The sequence below is a fragment of the Suncus etruscus genome, chromosome 4, assembly GCF_024139225.1.
Source record: "Suncus etruscus isolate mSunEtr1 chromosome 4, mSunEtr1.pri.cur, whole genome shotgun sequence".
NCBI classification, from domain to species: domain Eukaryota; kingdom Metazoa; phylum Chordata; class Mammalia; order Eulipotyphla; family Soricidae; genus Suncus; species Suncus etruscus.
This window is the reverse complement of record NC_064851.1, coordinates 96970116-96979527: the sequence shown is the minus strand read 5'-3', so window position 1 is coordinate 96979527 and position 9412 is coordinate 96970116.

Genomic DNA, 9412 nt, shown 5'->3' with positions numbered 1-9412 from the left:
CCCTGAAGTTTCCTGGCATAAGACCAGCTCTAGGCCTCAGGAAAGTTATCGTTCGCTCCAAGACATTGTCCGTAGCGCCAACACACTTATCACACAGTCTCTGTTGTTGGTCTCATGTTTCTGTATTAAAGATTCTGGAATCTGCATGTCCTACATTGAAGTCATGATGTGGAGTGCCTTTTCGTTTCACCTCACCATGAAAGGGGAATGCAGGAAGCCCTGTCCTGTAAGCAGGTTGTTGTTGTTAAGTCTTCTCAGTGTTAAGGGAAGTCTCTTTTGAGCAGGACGATGTCTGAGCAGTGGTAGGGTCTTCCGTGGTAGAGGATTGCTTCCAGGTGATGTTATAGACAAACCTCACCATAAAGGGGCAATACAGCAAGCCCTGTCCAGTAAACAGGTCATTGTTCTTGTTGTCTTCTCAGTGTTAAGGGATGTCTCTTTTGAGTAGATCGATGTCAGAGCAGCTGTAGGGTCGTCCCTGGTACAGGAATGCCTCCAGGTGATGTTATATACAACCTTGGATGTTTTGTAAATGTCTTCTGTAGATCAAGGGGTAAATGGAGAATGCCCATTCTTCTGAGGCCTGTGCCAGGTCTTTATGTCAATGTTCAGGGTGTAAGGTCTCATTGCACTACAAGATTTGTGAGTTCCCATTTCTATTAGATAAGAACTTATTGGTATGTATAGTATTTTCCTATGTTAGTGTGCCTACGCAAACAAGATATAAAGCCACGTGGTGCTATCAGATATATGGGGGAATAAGAACATTTCCAACAAGACCCATGACTTGGTTCAAACATAAGTATTAAACTGAGGGATTCTTTCACACCAAATTCCATATTGAGCAGTTCATAAAGAGAAGATAAAAAACATGGGGGGGGGATCATCACTGTATAAGAAAGTATTTAGCAAAAGTTATAGCCGTCAAAGAAAACACCCATAAAATGTTGAAAAGATATGTGTCCTTTTTATGCCTTTTAAAATAGTTGGGTGGGTGTTAACTCTAGGGCACCACTTTGGTCTGTGAATTAGGACTCAACAGTACTTAAGTTAGAAAGGGTAAAAAAGGAGTAATGATGATAGGAGTTAAAGAAGTTAAAGAGAAATATGAACTTATGAAGGGGTATGCAAAAGGGCAGAGTACAAAATGGACATTCTGCATACATAAAAACATAATTCAATGATAGTGAGTACTATTAATGTTTCTTGTGAGAGTACTATTAATGTTTCTTGTAAGCGCGGGGGCGATAGCCCCCGCGCGATTTTGAAAATATAGACTGGACAGAGATTACCAGTGCCAGCCAAGCCTCCTCCTGCTAGACTCCCGGCTCCCAGGAAGGAGAGATCCTTCAAGAAGCTGGGAGAACAGAAGTTCAGAGCCCCACCCAGACCCTCCCTAAGGAGCCGCATGGATAGTGGGGGAAGGCCTAGGGTACCTTCAAACTCCACCAAGGGACCCAACTCACCGGCTTGCCCAGGGGTATGGCCCGGGGAAGCCCTGGAGATCTGGAGCAAGGCGGCAGAGGGGTGCTGGGGTTACCCAAATCCCGCTCCCCCCCCTAGGCCTGGCCAAGCAGGCCTCCGGCATGGCGTGGGCCTGCCAAGCCTCCTCCTGCTAGACTCCCGGCTCCCAGGAAGGAGAGATCCTTCAAGAAGCTGGGAGAACAGAAGTTCAGAGCCCCACCCAGACCCTCCCTAAGGAGCCGCATGGATAGTGGGGGAAGGCCTAGGGTACCTTCAAACTCCACCAAGGGACCCAACTCACCGGCTTGCCCAGGGGTATGGCCCGGGGAAGCCCTGGAGATCTGGAGCAAGGCGGCAGAGGGGTGCTGGGGTTACCCAAATCCCGCTCCCCCCCCTAGGCCTGGCCAAGCAGGCCTCCGGCATGGCGTGGGCCTGCCAAGCCTCCTCCTGCTAGACTCCCGGCTCCCAGGAAGGAGAGATCCTTCAAGAAGCTGGGAGAACAGAAGTTCAGAGCCCCACCCAGACCCTCCCTAAGGAGCCGCATGGATAGTGGGGGAAGGCCTAGGGTACCTTCAAACTCCACCAAGGGACCCAACTCACCGGCTTGCCCAGGGGTATGGCCCGGGGAAGCCCTGGAGATCTGGAGCAAGGCGGCAGAGGGGTGCTGGGGTTACCCAAATCCCGCTCCCCCCCCCTAGGCCTGGCCAAGCAGGCCTCCGGCATGGCGTGGGCCTGCCAAGCCTCCTCCTGCTAGACTCCCGGCTCCCAGGAAGGAGAGATCCTTCAAGAAGATGGGAGAACAGAAGTTCAGAGCCCCACCCAGACCCTCCCTAAGGAGCCGCATGGATAGTGGGGGAAGGCCTAGGGTACCTTCAAACTCCACCAAGGGACCCAACTCACCGGCTTGCCCAGGGGTATGGCCCGGGGAAGCCCTGGAGATCTGGAGCAAGGCGGCAGAGGGGTGCTGGGGTTACCCAAATCCCGCTCCCCCCCCTAGGCCTGGCCAAGCAGGCCTCCGGCATGGCGTGGGCCTGCCAAGCCTCCTCCTGCTAGACTCCCGGCTCCCAGGAAGGAGAGATCCTTCAAGAAGCTGGGAGAACAGAAGTTCAGAGCCCCACCCAGACCCTCCCTAAGGAGCCGCATGGATAGTGGGGGAAGGCCTAGGGTACCTTCAAACTCCACCAAGGGACCCAACTCACCGGCTTGCCCAGGGGTGTGGCCCGGGGAAGCCCTGGAGATCTGGAGCAAGGCGGCAGAGGGGTGCTGGGGTTACCCAAATCCCGCACCCCCCCCTAGGCCTGGCCAAGCAGGCCTCCGGCATGGCGTGGGCCTGCCAAGCCTCCTCCTGCTAGACTCCCGGCTCCCAGGAAGGAGAGATCCTTCAAGAAGCTGGGAGAACAGAAGTTCAGAGCCCCACCCAGACCCTCCCTAAGGAGCCGCATGGATAGTGGGGGAAGGCCTAGGGTACCTTCAAACTCCACCAAGGGACCCAACTCACCGGCTTGCCCAGGGGTATGGCCCGGGGAAGCCCTGGAGATCTGGAGCAAGGCGGCAGAGGGGTGCTGGGGTTACCCAAATCCCGCTCCCCCCCCTAGGCCTGGCCAAGCAGGCCTCCGGCATGGCGTGGGCCTGCCAAGCCTCCTCCTGCTAGACTCCCGGCTCCCAGGAAGGAGAGATCCTTCAAGAAGCTGGGAGAACAGAAGTTCATAGCCCCACCCAGACCCTCCCTAAGGAGCCGCATGGATAGTGGGGGAAGGCCTAGGGTACCTTCAAACTCCACCAAGGGACCCAACTCACCGGCTTGCCCAGGGGTATGGCCCGGGGAAGCCCTGGAGATCTGGAGCAAGGCGGCAGAGGGGTGCTGGGGTTACCCAAATCCCGCTCCCCGCCCTAGGCCTGGCCAAGCAGGCCTCCGGCATGGCGTGGGCCTGCCAAGCCTCCTCCTGCTAGACTCCCGGCTCCCAGGAAGGAGAGATCCTTCAAGAAGCTGGGAGAACAGAAGTTCAGAGCCCCACCCAGACCCTCCCTAAGGAGCCGCATGGATAGTGGGGGAAGGCCTAGGGTACCTTCAAACTCCACCAAGGGACCCAACTCACCGGCTTGCCCAGGGGTATGGCCCGGGGAAGCCCTGGAGATCTGGAGCAAGGCGGCAGAGGGGTGCTGGGGTTACCCAAATCCCGCTCCCCCCCCTAGGCCTGGCCAAGCAGGCCTCCGGCATGGCGTGGGCCTGCCAAGCCTCCTCCTGCTAGACTCCCGGCTCCCAGGAAGGAGAGATCCTTCAAGAAGCTGGGAGAACAGAAGTTCAGAGCCCCACCCAGACCCTCCCTAAGGAGCCGCATGGATAGTGGGGGAAGGCCTAGGGTACCTTCAAACTCCACCAAGGGACCCAACTCACCGGCTTGCCCAGGGGTATGGCCCGGGGAAGCCCTGGAGATCTGGAGCAAGGCGGCAGAGGGGAGCTGGGGTTACCCAAATCCCGCTCCCCCCCCTAGGCCTGGCCAAGCAGGCCTCCGGCATGGCGTGGGCCTGCCAAGCCTCCTCCTGCTAGACTCCCGGCTCCCAGGAAGGAGAGATCCTTCAAGAAGCTGGGAGAACAGAAGTTCAGAGCCCCAATCAGACCCTCCCTAAGGAGCCGCATGGATAGTGGGGGAAGGCCTAGGGTACCTTCAAACTCCACCAAGGGACCCAACTCACCGGCTTGCCCAGGGGTATGGCCCGGGGAAGCCCTGGAGATCTGGAGCAAGGCGGCAGAGGGGTGCTGGGGTTACCCAAATCCCGCTCCCCCCCCTAGGCCTGGCCAAGCAGGCCTCCGGCATGGCGTGGGCCTGCCAAGCCTCCTCCTGCTAGACTCCCGGCTCCCAGGAAGGAGAGATCCTTCAAGAAGCTGGGAGAACAGAAGTTCAGAGCCCCACCCAGACCCTCCCTAAGGAGCCGCATGGATAGTGGGGGAAGGCCTAGGGTACCTTCAAACTCCACCAAGGGACCCAACTCACCGGCTTGCCCAGGGGTATGGCCCGGGGAAGCCCTGGAGATCTGGAGCAAGGCGGCAGAGGGGTGCTGGGGTTACCCAAATCCCGCTCCCCCCCCCTAGGCCTGGCCAAGCAGGCCTCCGGCATGGCGTGGGCCTGCCAAGCCTCCTCCTGCTAGACTCCCGGCTCCCAGGAAGGAGAGATCCTTCAAGAAGCTGGGAGAACAGAAGTTCATAGCCCCACCCAGACCCTCCCTAAGGAGCCGCATGGATAGTGGGGGAAGGCCTAGGGTACCTTCAAACTCCACCAAGGGACCCAACTCACCGGCTTGCCCAGGGGTATGGCCCGGGGAAGCCCTGGAGATCTGGAGCAAGGCGGCAGAGGGGTGCTGGGGTTACCCAAATCCCGCTCCCCGCCCTAGGCCTGGCCAAGCAGGCCTCCGGCATGGCGTGGGCCTGCCAAGCCTCCTCCTGCTAGACTCCCGGCTCCCAGGAAGGAGAGATCCTTCAAGAAGCTGGGAGAACAGAAGTTCAGAGCCCCACCCAGACCCTCCCTAAGGAGCCGCATGGATAGTGGGGGAAGGCCTAGGGTACCTTCAAACTCCACCAAGGGACCCAACTCACCGGCTTGCCCAGGGGTATGGCCCGGGGAAGCCCTGGAGATCTGGAGCAAGGCGGCAGAGGGGTGCTGGGGTTACCCAAATCCCGCTCCCCCCCCTAGGCCTGGCCAAGCAGGCCTCCGGCATGGCGTGGGCCTGCCAAGCCTCCTCCTGCTAGACTCCCGGCTCCCAGGAAGGAGAGATCCTTCAAGAAGCTGGGAGAACAGAAGTTCAGAGCCCCACCCAGACCCTCCCTAAGGAGCCGCATGGATAGTGGGGGAAGGCCTAGGGTACCTTCAAACTCCACCAAGGGACCCAACTCACCGGCTTGCCCAGGGGTGTGGCCCGGGGAAGCCCTGGAGATCTGGAGCAAGGCGGCAGAGGGGTGCTGGGGTTACCCAAATCCCGCACCCCCCCCTAGGCCTGGCCAAGCAGGCCTCCGGCATGGCGTGGGCCTGCCAAGCCTCCTCCTGCTAGACTCCCGGCTCCCAGGAAGGAGAGATCCTTCAAGAAGCTGGGAGAACAGAAGTTCAGAGCCCCAATCAGACCCTCCCTAAGGAGCCGCATGGATAGTGGGGGAAGGCCTAGGGTACCTTCAAACTCCACCAAGGGACCCAACTCACCGGCTTGCCCAGGGGTATGGCCCGGGGAAGCCCTGGAGATCTGGAGCAAGGCGGCAGAGGGGTGCTGGGGTTACCCAAATCCCGCTCCCCCCCCTAGGCCTGGCCAAGCAGGCCTCCGGCATGGCGTGGGCCTGCCAAGCCTCCTCCTGCTAGACTCCCGGCTCCCAGGAAGGAGAGATCCTTCAAGAAGCTGGGAGAACAGAAGTTCATAGCCCCACCCAGACCCTCCCTAAGGAGCCGCATGGATAGTGGGGGAAGGCCTAGGGTACCTTCAAACTCCACCAAGGGACCCAACTCACCGGCTTGCCCAGGGGTATGGCCCGGGGAAGCCCTGGAGATCTGGAGCAAGGCGGCAGAGGGGTGCTGGGGTTACCCAAATCCCGCTCCCCCCCCTAGGCCTGGCCAAGCAGGCCTCCGGCATGGCGTGGGCCTGCCAAGCCTCCTCCTGCTAGACTCCCGGCTCCCAGGAAGGAGAGATCCTTCAAGAAGCTGGGAGAACAGAAGTTCAGAGCCCCACCCAGACCCTCCCTAAGGAGCCGCATGGATAGTGGGGGAAGGCCTAGGGTACCTTCAAACTCCACCAAGGGACCCAACTCACCGGCTTGCCCAGGGGTATGGCCCGGGGAAGCCCTGGAGATCTGGAGCAAGGCGGCAGAGGGGTGCTGGGGTTACCCAAATCCCGCTCCCCCCCCTAGGCCTGGCCAAGCAGGCCTCCGGCATGGCGTGGGCCTGCCAAGCCTCCTCCTGCTAGACTCCCGGCTCCCAGGAAGGAGAGATCCTTCAAGAAGCTGGGAGAACAGAAGTTCAGAGCCCCACCCAGACCCTCCCTAAGGAGCCGCATGGATAGTGGGGGAAGGCCTAGGGTACCTTCAAACTCCACCAAGGGACCCAACTCACCGGCTTGCCCAGGGGTATGGCCCGGGGAAGCCCTGGAGATCTGGAGCAAGGCGGCAGAGGGGTGCTGGGGTTACCCAAATCCCGCTCCCCCCCCCTAGGCCTGGCCAAGCAGGCCTCCGGCATGGCGTGGGCCTGCCAAGCCTCCTCCTGCTAGACTCCCGGCTCCCAGGAAGGAGAGATCCTTCAAGAAGCTGGGAGAACAGAAGTTCAGAGCCCCAATCAGACCCTCCCTAAGGAGCCGCATGGATAGTGGGGGAAGGCCTAGGGTACCTTCAAACTCCACCAAGGGACCCAACTCACCGGCTTGCCCAGGGGTATGGCCCGGGGAAGCCCTGGAGATCTGGAGCAAGGCGGCAGAGGGGTGCTGGGGTTACCCAAATCCCGCTCCCCCCCCTAGGCCTGGCCAAGCAGGCCTCCGGCATGGCGTGGGCCTGCCAAGCCTCCTCCTGCTAGACTCCCGGCTCCCAGGAAGGAGAGATCCTTCAAGAAGCTGGGAGAACAGAAGTTCAGAGCCCCACCCAGACCCTCCCTAAGGAGCCGCATGGATAGTGGGGGAAGGCCTAGGGTACCTTCAAAATCCACCAAGGGACCCAACTCACCGGCTTGCCCAGGGGTATGGCCCGGGGAAGCCCTGGAGATCTGGAGCAAGGCGGCAGAGGGGTGCTGGGGTTACCCAAATCCCGCTCCCCCCCCTAGGCCTGGCCAAGCAGGCCTCCGGCATGGCGTGGGCCTGCCAAGCCTCCTCCTGCTAGACTCCCGGCTCCCAGGAAGGAGAGATCCTTCAAGAAGCTGGGAGAACAGAAGTTCAGAGCCCCACCCAGACCCTCCCTAAGGAGCCGCATGGATAGTGGGGGAAGGCCTAGGGTACCTTCAAACTCCACCAAGGGACCCAACTCACCGGCTTGCCCAGGGGTGTGGCCCGGGGAAGCCCTGGAGATCTGGAGCAAGGCGGCAGAGGGGTGCTGGGGTTACCCAAATCCCGCACCCCCCCCTAGGCCTGGCCAAGCAGGCCTCCGGCATGGCGTGGGCCTGCCAAGCCTCCTCCTGCTAGACTCCCGGCTCCCAGGAAGGAGAGATCCTTCAAGAAGCTGGGAGAACAGAAGTTCAGAGCCCCACCCAGACCCTCCCTAAGGAGCCGCATGGATAGTGGGGGAAGGCCTAGGGTACCTTCAAACTCCACCAAGGGACCCAACTCACCGGCTTGCCCAGGGGTGTGGCCCGGGGAAGCCCTGGAGATCTGGAGCAAGGCGGCAGAGGGGTGCTGGGGTTACCCAAATCCCGCTCCCCCCCCCTAGGCCTGGCCAAGCAGGCCTCCGGCATGGCGTGGGCCTGCCAAGCCTCCTCCTGCTAGACTCCCGGCTCCCAGGAAGGAGAGATCCTTCAAGAAACTGGGAGAACAGAAGTTCAGAGCCCCACCCAGACCCTCCCTAAGGAGCCGCATGGATAGTGGGGGAAGGCCTAGGGTACCTTCAAACTCCACCAAGGGACCCAACTCACCGGCTTGCCCAGGGGTATGGCCCGGGGAAGCCCTGGAGATCTGGAGCAAGGCGGCAGAGGGGTGCTGGGGTTACCCAAATCCCGCACCCCCCCCTAGGCCTGGCCAAGCAGGCCTCCGGCATGGCGTGGGCCTGCCAAGCCTCCTCCTGCTAGACTCCCGGCTCCCAGGAAGGAGAGATCCTTCAAGAAGCTGGGAGAACAGAAGTTCAGAGCCCCACCCAGACCCTCCCTAAGGAGCCGCATGGATAGTGGGGGAAGGCCTAGGGTACCTTCAAACTCCACCAAGGGACCCAACTCACCGGCTTGCCCAGGGGTATGGCCCGGGGAAGCCCTGGAGATCTGGAGCAAGGCGGCAGAGGGGTGCTGGGGTTACCCAAATCCCGCTCCCCCCCCCTAGGCCTGGCCAAGCAGGCCTCCGGCATGGCGTGGGCCTGCCAAGCCTCCTCCTGCTAGACTCCCCAAGTTTTATAAATTTATAAACATTGTTTGCTGCCTAATATTTAAAATACTTTGTGAACTCTTGAAAACTCTGTGTTTGTATAGTTTGTGTTTAGGGATGAATTCTCTGTAAATGTCTGTCAAGTCCATCATATCTAAGTTGTCTCTTACAGCCATTTTTACTTTGGTAATTTTATTTTATTTTATTTTATTTTTAGTTTTTGGGTCACACCCGGTGGTGCTCAGGGGTTATTCCTGGCTGTCTGCTCAGAAATAGTTCCTGGCAGGCACGGGGGACCATATGGGACACCGGGATTTGAACCAACCACCTTAGGTCCTGGATCGGCTGCTTGCAAGGCAAACACCGCTGTGCTATCTCTCCGGTTCCGGTAATTTTATTTTTATGTCTATTCTGTTTTGGAGAAAAGTCTCCTGCTATTATTGTATTTTTCTGAATGAGTCCCATATTTTATTTATGTAGTTGTTTCCTCTATGTTAGTGTATATCTATTAATAATTGTCATTTCATCCAGCTTTCTTGATCACTATATTATTATATGATAACCTCATTTACCTTCTACTTTCTTTATTTAACTGGGCATTTATGTTACTTGATGTTATTTAGCTTCTTTTGCCTTTCAAATTTTCTATTGTGTTTGACTGTCAGTTTATCAGTTTTTGTTACTTAATTTTTAGATAATTTTAATGAGACCCTTCATACCAACATATATTTGTTGGTATTATTTTTATTATTATTATTCAGAATATTATTATTATTTGGAATATTTCATACATTTTAATTGATGAGTTCAGTCCATTTACATTTAGGGTGCCTGTTAATTTATAGGAACTTTTTAAACTATCATTTTTGTCTTTAGTTGTATATCTCTATTTTTATAATTTTTAATTTTATATGAACTTTATTAT